General features: G+C 39.3%; 1 protein-coding gene across 1 annotated transcript in view; it reads right to left on the bottom strand.

The window, feature by feature from the left end:
- Nucleotides 1-12643, bottom strand: part of AOPEP (aminopeptidase O (putative)) — a 423521-nt gene that overhangs the window by 63465 nt on the left and 347413 nt on the right. The window lies entirely within an intron of this gene.

Genomic DNA, 12643 nt, shown 5'->3' with positions numbered 1-12643 from the left:
TGGAGCAAGCTGGCTAGTATAACATCTGACATGAAAATTACCCTACATTAAAAAAAAGTACTTTCCTTCCCATAAAAAATTTAAGCATGCTCATAATTTAGAGGGCATGTGGAGTTTAAATCGTTAGCAATTAAAAAGCCAAAGTCAGTCCATAGAGTTTTGTCCAATGACCCTTTTAACTACTTGAAAATCAGATCTGATTATCAAGTACTGTTATGGCTTATCTATAAAGATTTCTTCCCCAAAAATATTGATCCTGGGTTTACATGAGCAAGGTCATTCTGAGAAGTCTTTTTAAAATCAGGCACAACCCACTACTCATAGTTGAGACAAACACTGGGCCCATTTCTTCTGCGTCTGGGTGGGTTTCTATTAGTAAGTCAGTACCTGGGGAAACTTACTACTCCAAGTCAGTTCTACATAAGAATCATATTACTACAAACTCAGACCTCTGTAGCTATAGGGTATGTGTATGGGGTTATCCCAACACTTGTTTTCAAAAGCTTCTTGGAAGCTCAGTACACCAACAAGCACTGTATTTCCTGATGGCCACACTTTTTGCAAATTAAGATCACTTAAATTAAGACCTGAAGCCAAATCAATAACACAGTTCTGATGATGTCAACTAAAATTCTCTGTGGAGGATCCCAGTGGAAACTTCCAACAGAATGCGAGGCAGTGTTTCCCTGAGCAGTGGCCCCAGAAAGCAGATTCCTGTGTCAGCCTGGGACACAGGCGCAACTCAAGGCATGGCCAGGACCGGTCAAGGCAGTGACGAGGCTGCTCCTTGGCCTTAACTCTGGGGACACTTCAGCTGGTCCTACAGACACCAGCCTAATGTTCAAAACTCACACCCTTCTGGCCATTCCTCCCATGGTTACATTCCTTGGTCTAGCTTACTGGTTCTCAGGGTTCCTTCTGTTCTCATTAATGTACCACCAGTAACAAATGACTTTATGCTCTGGTAAGAAAGAGCCCTTTATGCCCTGAAAAAGACCATCACCAATAACATTAATAACTAATGTTGGTGAGCAGTGACACGGTGCCAGCTCTCTAGTAAGTGCTTTGTGGTAACTATTTCACAGATGAGGAAACTGAGGCTTACATAGGCTAGTTTATTCAAGATAAAAAAGCTAGTAAGAGGTGAATACGGGATTTCAATACCATGAAGGCCTCTAGTGGGGAGGAAATGTACTTTACGATTTCAATTTACTTCTAAAAGTGCAGATGACCCACAAGGCATTAGCTGCGGCCATCTCCCAAGTTCTGTGGAGAGAGAAGTTAATGGAAACCACACATGTTCCGGGAAAAGAAGAAAAAAAGTGTCTGTTCACAACAGATTAACATTTCTCTTGCCAAGAAAACTAGAGTCGGGAAACTGCCTGGGAAGTAAACGTTCTTGACAACTCAACTCTTCTCTACTGAGCTATTGTTAAAACGGAACTATTGTCAAAACAGTATTTTATTGTTTACTTATTTTAATTTTGAATTATTTCTGATATTAAGATTTACTAAATGAGTTGTCTTTTTAAAAAAGGAAGTTACTTTTAAATATGCTGTTAACAGTTTTTCACAGAAAAATTCCCACCACGAGTACCACAGAAATACTTCTTAACCTTCATTTAAATAATGTGTCTCACCCTCCAAGATTATTGAAAGATTAAAGACAAGTAATAAGAATACTGAAGGTCACATATGTTTACAATACATCCCTCTCTCTCCTCTCTAATAGTGTATGATTGCAAAATAGGTCTGATATAAAAAATTAAAAACCGAGAAACTAGGAATACATGTTCATAAACTGTAACAATCACTTCTGGTGTTTTACTCGCTACTCCTCCTTCTACTCAAGAATCTGAACACCAGAGCAAGGAGTCTCGTAGCAATAAGCCAGACTTCCTCTCTTCCTCTCTTCTTTTATCTTGAACTCCACTGGATTACAGCAGTTCCCCAAAAACCCAATGTGAACCTGAGCAAAACTAAGCAGAAAAGTATTTTTCACCTTCTGTTCTAGAGACAGGTTTGTTCCACCTTCACTTTTTCCACCGAGCCTCTCCCTGGGATGGCTCATGATGACAATGACTCTGCGTTATGCACAGGGCAGTTCTAGGGAAGCATGAGTCAGAGTCAGACGCAGACGCAAGCAGCGCCAGCTCTGGAAATAGAGGCTGCAGCCTTCCTCCAAGATGGGAGAGAGTGGTCACAGAGCAGGCCTCGGCCCAAACCTCCCCTGCTCAGAGGTCAAGGGCCAGTGAAATGGGTAAACTGTGTGTGTTCGCATGCACAGGCACCCAGCCATACATGCACAGTGGTACATCAGTGATCCTCTGTCGGAAGATAGTTCAGCATCATTTAGATTTGTCTTATGATAACCCAGTGCGCTAAGATTAGGTAATGCTACTGTTATCCATGCCAGTGACTTAACGTTTAATAGAGACTCAAACTACACCAGGTGTTAGCAATACAGGAGTATCAACCAGCGCATTCTCTCCAGCACCTTTCATTTGTTGGGAAGGGTGCCTTCAACACAAATGGAAGGGCTCAGAACCTGCCTTTTCTGTTCACCTGTCCCTTTGGAAACTAGCTGCCAGTTGTGTTGCAGAGAACACACAAGCCAGTTCCTTCCCTAAACCATAATATTCCCATGTACTTTGTCCTGCCAGTAGCAGAGCGAGTTCTGGGGAGCTAAACCTTTCATAACCCAAGCTCAGCATTTATTGAGACTACTGTTCTGGGGGTAGAGCTGGTGTCATCTGGCCCATAAGCAAATAGCCAAGGCGGAAAACTACAGAAAAACTTCACTTTAAATCTGTAAAGCATCAAGGGATGAATATATTTAAATATGGAAAGCAGTCTTGGATTTAGAAAAAATTATAATGTATACATTAAAAAGTATGTGCACAGGCTGAAGAAAAGGCATTTGTGAGAGTAACTTTACTGCATTCCAAAATATAATGCCTTGTTATTGGGTCACACTGTTGTTGGATTAAAAACAGCAACAACATTTTTAATTTGTTGTTTGATTACACACAGCAAAAACTGTGATTTTCATGTCATAGTTGCTTGGTCCATGACAAATATCACAAAAACCTCAAATGATCTATACCTTGTAAAGATCACTAACTTAATATGAAAAGCAAAATTTCACACAAACCCTTGCAGACACCTAACTGTCTCACCCAAGTCTTGCCCACTCTTTGGAAGGCCTGAGCTTTCAATATCTTACCCAGTCCACACCTAGGCAAGCCAGCACTCGAGGGTGCTCCATGCAAAGATCCCACTGTGGACGAGTTTCCAGGCCACAGGGAGTGGCCTTGGAGGGGCAGCCTGAGTCTCCCATGGTGTCCTTTCCACCCTGCTCAGGTATCCCTGCTCCATGACACAAGAGACCAGCTGCGCGGGTTTCTCCTCAGCCAGAACCCAAAGCTGCTCCCCCTCCACAAGCCCACTTCAGGAGCTGTTCCAGCAGAAGGCTGAAAAGAGCACAGCAGGACAGAGCTGGGGCTGGTCCCAGGGCAGTGCTTCGGACCTCCAAGTTCTTGCGTGGAAAACAAGGGTTGGAGTTAGAGAGGCCCAAAGGCCCTCCCGCAGCCTAACTACGCCAGTCCCGTACTGCATCCCACATAAAGTGCTGAAGTGAAGCGTGAGTTGTCGAGCTCTCCACCGGATGCTCTCCCAACCTCCGTGCACTCTTGTGTCAAGGACTTCAAGTAGCTTTCATAACATTATAGTCACTAGCGCATTCCTCCAGGTGCTCGACTTATAACAGTTATTTAAGACAGCTCCTTGTTGGTGGTGGTTTTAGTTTCTGAAGTTACCTCAACTTCTTAGTTCTTCCTGATATTCTGTGCCGCTGTACTACACAAAGATGAGATTTCCAGTTACAAAAACAATGTTCTAAACTATGTTAGAAACTCAACATGACCAAGAACCATTTTAGAGAATATTTCAAGACAATCACCTGTACTAAAATTCACTTTTTGTCATGCAATAAATTAAACACTGCAACCCTGCCTAGTGAAAGGTAACAGTTCTCTCCTTAGACCAGAAATGACTGCAAATGACAACAGAGGAGGAGGTGCACCCAATACTAAGTGCCACTCATTAGCTGGAATTTGTATAAGCTCCACCAGCCTTCAAAGGAACTTCAGATCAAAACAGCTTGAGGAGAAGAAACAAAAGCGATGACTTGAGCACAAAAAATGATTACAGACTCATTTAAAACGGAGCTTTGCTAGAATAGAAATCTTATCAACAGCCTGAAGAGCACTTTGAGAGCTTCCTGTTTGGAACAAGAACAATGACAATTTATTCTACTATAGTGGACAAACTGGAGAGATGCAAATGAACAGCAGATGAGTGCTGAGAAACAGGATTAGTCTTCTTGAACAAAGTCAAAAGATAAAGACAAAACGTAACAGTTTTGTATGCCTATGCCTATATTTGCTGAAAACCGAAGAACAATTACAGGAAGAAATCAAGGCTGTTTGGGGGTGTATGGCTGTTTTGTTTTTTTTTTGGTCTGTAAATAAATTTAAGAATGTTTTCCTGTCTCATTATTGTGGAGAAGGAAAAAAACCAAATGAATGGTGTCCATCCACATACCATTAGGTACTCAGTCTTTCACCATCTTATTCGAAGAGGCGCTCTAAAACATACTAAGTACTTAGTAAATGCCAGCTGTTTTAGATAAGACACCTCACTTAACTCCCAAAAGACTCTGGCAAGACACCTATCTCCCTTTGACAGGATGCGACGTGGTGGTGCAAAGGGGGCCACCGTGGGAGCCAGGCCTGAGCCACTCAAGGTCTGAGCCCACCCAAGGTCTGCACACTGCAGGGAGGAGAGTTACCTCTCCAAGACACCACCACCCCTCTGCAGAAAACAACTGGATTTTATCAGTCAAAATCCCAGAGATGCAAGAATGGATTATTCTACAAGAATCAAAAGAAAGCAACAGCTAACAAGCCTACACGGACAAAGAGGACCAGAGTCACAGGAGACAGAGTGGGAACAAAAGTAGGTCACTACAGCTGACGCATGAGGACTCTAGGCTCAGTGACTCATTTGGGGATCCTGGGTGAGACACTCAGATTTTCCACTGAATGCACTACCGCCTTCGGATCTGCAAAATGGAGGACAAAACCTTATTAGGGTTATTTGGACACTTACAGATCCTCACAAGAAACAAAAGCCTTAACGTATTAAAAAACACAGTGGAAACAGTGTCAGACTTTATTTTTGGGGGCTCCAAAATCACAGAGTCGGACACGACTGAAGCGACTTAGCAGCAGCAGCAGCAGCAAAATCACTGCAGATGGTGATTGCACCCATGAAATTAAAAGACGCTTACTCCTTGGAAGAAAAGTTATGACCAACCTAGATAGCATATTGAAAAGCAGAGACATTACTTTGCCAACAAAGGTCCATCTAGGCAAGGCTATGGTTTTTCCAGTGGTAATGTATGGATGTGAGAGTTGGACTGTGAAGAAAGCTGAGCACCGAAGAATTGATGCTTTTGAACTGTGGTGTTGGAGGAGACTCTTCAGAGTCCCTTGGACTGCAAGGAGATCCAACCAGTCCATTCTAAAGGAGATCAGTCCTGGGTGTTCTTTGGAAGGACTGATGCTAAAGCTGAAACTCCAGTACTTTGGCCACCTCATGCGAAGAGTTGACTCACTAGAAAAGACTCTGATGCTGGGAGGGATTGGGGGCAGGAGGGGAAGGGGACGACAGAGGATGAGATGGCTGGATGGCATCACCGACTCAATGGACGTGAATTTGAGTGAACTCTGGGAGTTGGTGATGGACAAGGAGGCCTGGTGTGCTGCGATTCATGGGTTGCAGAGTCGGACACGACTGAGCGACTGAACTGAACTGAACACCCGTAAGAATGGCTAACATAAAAAAATCTGATGATATCAAGTGCTGATGAGTAGGCAGAGAAACTGGCTCCTAAGGACCATCACTGGTCCTCAAGACATTATGATAAATAAAAGAAGCCAGATCCAAAAGACTCAAGTGCACACGATTCCATTTATTTGACATTTTTAGAAAAGGCAACGGTATAAAGACAGAAAGCAGACTAGTATCTGCACAGGGTTACCAATAGCAACTGACCATGAATGGACACAGGAGAACTTTTTGGTGACAGAAACCTGTTCTAAAGCTTAAGGTAGTGGTGGCTGTACAACTGCATATGAGTGAGTTTCCCGGCATATAGAATATATACAACATATAATTCAATAAAGCTGTTAAGAGAGAATCAGAATCGCTATCTTCTGTTGTCTGTGAGAGCACTCAGCATCCTTTACCTTTAATGTCAAGAATAAATACAAAAGTGCATGTTTCAACACTTAAAACTAAAGCTTGCATGTGTGACAGTTAAGGAGAACACATCAGAAACCAATCCGTATATGAATACAGTCCAGCAGTAGGTTCTGTTTCTCTTCTGGATTCTTTCTGTTGTTCTACTTGAACATCTCATGCTGTTCATGAATGTCACGAATTTTTCTTGGACACCAAACAAAAACTGCCCCAGAAAATTAACAGAATGAGCCTTACTACTTTCAGTTATACATGAAACCACATAAAATGACTACTGTTGCCTTTTCAGTGAATATGTCAGAAAAATCAAGACCTATATTCTGAGACCATTTTCCCCATTTTACATAGTTTCATTGGCATTAATTAGGAAAACAGTTTAATTGCTTTCATATACATAAAATCGGAATCTTCACAGATGTATGATTTAGATTTTAATACTCCAAAAAAACTAATGCTTGTTTGACTTATAGAAGGATACATAAAACAATCAATGATTTGGATACACACTTCATGCCATTTTTGTGGCCCATCTGACAAGTTCATTTGTTCTCATCATCAAAAAATAAAAGGGGAAAAGTAAATAAATAAAAGGAGTATATAACTGTCTTTAGAAATACTGTAAAAAAAAAAAAAAAAAAGTCATCTGCAGTGCTGAAAACACATGAGTTCTTTCTGGGTAAAATAACACAACATCCAAAAACCAACAAGAGAGGGAAACTCTGAAGACCTCTGCAAGTCCCCACCTGTGATATTCTCATTTCACCTTGAAACCACACAGGAAGGAAAAAAAATCCAAAACTGAAAGATACAAGTCAAAGAATGAAAAACTTACATCCTCAAGTTCAGAGGCAGCCTAAGTTAGCTGCAGTACTTTGACTTGACATTAGCAAGCCAGAGAGAAGTACAGCTTCCCCTTGAACAACGTGAGTTTCAATTGCATGTGGCCCTCTTACGCGTGGCTATTTTTCATTAGTGAATACTACAGGACTACAGGATCCATAAGTAGCTGAATCCAGGGGTGTGGAGGAACCTCAGATATGGGGACTCACTGTAAGTTTTTCCTGGGTCACCCTCCAAGTTTTTCAAGGGTCAACTCGACCGACTTCACAGTTACAGTAGGTTCTCATGAAAACAACCTGAATTTTGGGAACAGAAATTATGACATCTTCAACTCTACAATGCATGAAGAGCTGAATGAACTGGAACCAATAGTTGTATCGCTTCATTAGCCTGGACAAGGCTTGTGGATAATGCAAATAACCCAAAGTGGTATAACTTCCTTTCCTTATGAGATCCAAATCACTCTGTATATATACCTGATGTTACCTCTGAAATGAGTTTGATTCAATTTTGCTTTCTTTCCAGTTTTTTACATCTCAACAGTAAAATCTCTGAGGACTGTTTTCCATTCCTCTGCGCTCCCTACTCCTTACTAAGGGTTTTGCATGTTGTGGATATGCAATGAAGTTAGTTAGTAAATAACTTGTTTAAGTAAATATAGAATTTAATAAGGAATGTATTACACAGAATCAGAGACAGTATTGCATTTCTAGCCTTGAGTTTCCAAATCATTCTGATTCCTAAGTGTCAGCAGAATTTCTATGATGGGTTCCAGCCTTACTTTCAGAACATGGATGCATATATTTTTTAAAATCACATATTCAAATAAAGACACTAACACTATTTACATGTATGTCAATCAAACCCCTATCTGTGCTTACAAATCAGGTAAAAGCATTAGAATGGATTCAGTTAATTCAATTACCCAATTTCCCACCATAACTTCCAGCCTGCATGTGTAAAGGGTTGCTTTATCAAAACAAGGCCCAGGAATGGAAACCCTTAGTCCAGGGTAGCCTCAGGTAAAATGCAACATATACATACTCATGTCCTTGGTTTGTGCTACACTGGTTTGGATTTATCACATGCTATTTTGTAAGTGATCTTTGATATGTTGTGTGTTTTATCTCCCATGGCCAGAAATGACATCTCTTATTTCTTTGGTATTTTCCAGCAGCATCTTACACAAGGCCTTATATACAACAAATCTAAGAAAATATGCTGACTGATTAGATTCATTTAAGGTTTTCCGCTCTCTGAAGAATAGTCCTTTTTTCCTTCTGTGTTGTTTTATGCACATATAAATGAAAATGACAAAAACCCAGAGTTTTTTGTGGGAAGCTAACATATGAGAGGAATACGATGGAGAAGGAATTTCTAAAGAGGTGTTTGCAAAAAGTAACCGTGCTTTTAGGCCAGTAGTTCTGCCCCAGTGGATCAGAGTGAGCTTCTTTATTGCCATATACACAAAGTAGACTTCGGAGTATCCACTTAGATTTCTCACAAATATAAAGCCAACTGGAATCCAACTGACTACAAAATGAAATACTCTAAAATTTTAAAGTTCCTGACAACAAGGGGCTTTAAAGAGTAAGAAGTAAAATAAATTTAAAGCACTTTACATACAGTATCTTATTCAGTCTTCAAATCCACTCTCTGAGCAAGCAAAAACAGTTGTCATTATTCTCATTCTACAGATGAAGAAAGTAAAGCTCAAAAGCGATTGACAGTTGGGAAAATGGACCCATAATGAGATATATTAAATAATAATTTTTTGGAATTAAAAAAAAATATCTGGGCATCCAGGAGAAAAAGCAGGTCACTCTGATGAAAAGAAATGAGGCTAGTGTCAGACTTTATGCAAGACAATGGAGGGACATATTCAAGATACTTAAAGAAAATATGAGCCAAGGATTTTATGTTTAGTTGAACTGACCTTCATGTACAAAGCGTATAAACTTATAAACATACAAGAGCTCAGGAAATACTGCTGCCCCAAGCTCTTCCTGAGAAATCCACTACAGAACTAGCTTCAAAAAACCAAGACTAAAGATCAATATAAGGGTAGACGATGAGCATTAAATATAGACTTACTTGCAGAATTAAAGCTAAGTGATTTTATAAAGGATACAGTATGATATGTAACGGTTACATGCTCTGACATTGTAGGTCTAGTACAGCTATCATAAAGGGTCAAGGGGATGGGAAAATTATATGAAAAATACATTAGTTTGTTGACTGTTACAGGTATTTATCTGGAAACTGAAAGATAAAACACTTCAAGTCACAGGATGGAAAACAAAGAGGAGAGTGGTGAGAAAAGGTTAATATCTAATTTTAGATATTAAATATTGCAGGAAATATTGCAGAGAAATCAATACACGAGCAAACAAAAGTGAACAAGAGGCAAAAATGTTATCATGTGAAAGTAACCATTAGAACAAAAACACAAGCCTTCCAAAATACCAAAAAAAGGACAAAAGAAAAAAATGTACCATAAAACGGAAAATATTAATTTTATAATTAATACAAATTGGCTTAACTGGCCAAAATACAAGGATTTTCAGATAAAAGCAAAGCTCAAGCGACAAACTTACGGAGCACATATGTAGGAGGCAGAGTTGGAGTCAGTGTCAGTCTTCCTGGCTTTGAGCTTTTTATAGAAAAGACGAAAAAGATGACCCACAACTTATAGTAAAGATCTACCAAGCATGCTTTAATGAAAAACTCTGTCATTAAAATTTCTTAATGCAGAAGCCAGGTAAGACTTTATATAAAGGTACCATTAGTGAGATTCATGCATCTAGTTGATTCAACCAATATTTGCCGAGGGTGTATATAATTAGGTCCTTTTCTAAGCACTGAAAACACAATGCTTGAGTGTCATTTTTCCTTTGTGCAGAGACCCAAAAATATAAATGAAATATACGTTGGCTAGACTTAAAGACACAGGCCAGTGTCAACTTCCTAAAATAGAAGATTAATGGAAACAATGACAGGCCCTAAACTGCACTGACATGAGTAGGTGCTACTAGAACAATGCGTCTCATTAGTGCCATATGATACCAGGCACAAACAGCAGCTCGCTAAAACGCCTAACATGAGCAATGACTGCCAAGTAAAGCATTCTGTCACAGGAATGTAACTAATGCTCCCTATAAAACTAAAGTCACGAAATTTTTCCCTGCCCGCCTTCCTTTTCTAGCCAAACTCTTATGTTTTATATTAAAATGGCTTTCATCTCTCACGGCGTATACGAGTTGATGGCTGCTGGCATCAAATCTGCTAAAATCAACACCAGGGTAATTATCTGCACACTTTCAAGTGTTTTCAAAATACATGCTGGTTGAGATTTTCCTAACTTTGAAACGTATGCTTTAAATGTTGGTGGTCTAGGACTGTCAATAGCCTGGGTTAAAAAGAACTTTAAAATCTTGCCCAAAGCATTCTCTTCTACAGCAATTATTCGACTTGTTTATAATTCATCTACCTTCACAGAGTGCTTGACACAGTCTACAACATCCTCATATCATATTGCTATTTTGTGACACTACTTTAATGGTACATTTACATGAGCTGATACATGTAAAGCACTTAAAAGAGTGCTTGACACATGACAAGTGTCAGCTATTATTACATTAATAGTTCCATTCAAAGGTTCTTTTTAAAATATGTGAATAAGTGCGTGAGGGTAAATGAATAACAATACTTTAAATTTTTCCTATCATGTCAGCTGAAAATGGGAAGGAATTTCAGTACACTTGGAATTCTTACATTTTTTTTTTAAAGAACTGCAGAGTCTTAAAAAAGAATCTATGAAATAGATGAAAATGTAATGATACAAAATTATACAGGTCAGAATTCCTTCGTGAGGCTATCAAAAACACATTCTATCAGCAATTCTATCTCGATCCTGCCAAGGGGTAAAAAGAAAAACAACCAAGATCCTGTGAAACCAGGTCTGATCTGAGACCTAGGTACAGAAAATTTTGTAAACTACGTAGGGATTTCTAGGGATTTACAGATAAAAAAAGGGAGACCCACAAAAAAGACTGAGTCTGAAATACTTCAGCAATATAATAAACTGCATATTAACAGCGTTGTAATTACCCTTTTGTTTGGTTTCTTTGTAATTATTTTTAATAAATTATTCTGCCTCCCCCCATCGCTCAAGTAAGTTGTCACCCAAAGGCACAATCAGAACAGCGCAGGACACAAAGGCACTCACTGATAGGGAGGGCGTGAGGGAGGGCGCTGGTGCCTCCAGAGCTGTGACTCATTCGAATCCATAAAGCTTTTCTACGAGATCAAGTATCAATGAAGCTATTGTAAGAGATTACAGCTATATATATGTAGACTGGTTATGAATTCTCACAGGGCAAGAGCATTTTTGAAAAAAGGAAAGGGCACCAATGTCTGGGAAACCACTCAGCAAGAAGGCTGACTCAATTACACAAGACTGGCTGCCGCACCTACCATTTTGCTAAATCTGAGTAGTTCCTATAAAGAAAAGAAGACCCTTCGGTTCAGCACTCCCTAAATTCATCTGGCTCCATTCTGCCAAGCTCTGTATCCTAAGAGCTCCAGAGTCAAGCCTAACACAGTTGCCATCTGCTGTTACAGATCCAAGAAAGAACCAGATAATTTTTATTAGTCTTAAATACTGTTTTCCAGAAATCATAAACCAAATAGAAAACAGATCTTGGTCACAAAAGACAAATAGCAGTAAAGGACTTTATTAGTTTAAAATTTGTACCTACCTTTATCATGTTGAATATTTCAGTATCAGAACTGTAATAAAAACATTCTCCTAGAATGTGTAAAATTTTAAAAGGACCAATAAAAGTGGCAAAATGCCTAAACCAAGTTGGATTTAAAAAATGTTCTGTGAATTATTATCAAGTCTATCAAGGACTTCAGAATCAAGCGTGTGGAAAGAACAAGCGAAACAAAAGCAGAGTGAAAATGCTCCAGAATTTAGTGTCACAAACAAAATAAGTCCAGTATTTTTCTCTGAAGGACTCAGAAAATCGAATTTATCATTTTGCCTCCTACTAAAATGGCCACTGAATATTATAAGTCCAATTTCACAACCATCTTCCTAGACTTTCATGTTTCACTCGATATTTCAAGGAAAATTTCACTAAAATTTAAACAATTTTATGCTCAAGGGTATTATTTTTCAGGTTCTAGCAGCAAAGAATAATTCAGGTAACCTTACAGGTGCTTTTGTTGGAAACCATTTGTACCTAGTGTTTCTCATGACTACTCGTAACAGAGACCCATCTCACCCTCGCCAGGACTCTTACTTGGAAACAAACTCACAGGAAGGAGTGCTTGTTAATAATAACAGCAAAGCTTAGTACTGTTGAATTTCCAATGTTTTGAAAGTATGCACACCGGTGAATACTTCTGACATCATAACCAGAAATGAGTATCTTAAAATTTGTTCCCTCTGTTATCAGATGTGTATAAA

This window comes from Bubalus kerabau, chromosome 4, assembly GCF_029407905.1.
Source record: "Bubalus kerabau isolate K-KA32 ecotype Philippines breed swamp buffalo chromosome 4, PCC_UOA_SB_1v2, whole genome shotgun sequence".
Lineage (NCBI taxonomy): Eukaryota > Metazoa > Chordata > Mammalia > Artiodactyla > Bovidae > Bubalus > Bubalus kerabau.
The sequence above is the reverse complement of the archived record's forward strand: the minus strand, read 5'-3'. Positions and strand labels throughout refer to the sequence as shown.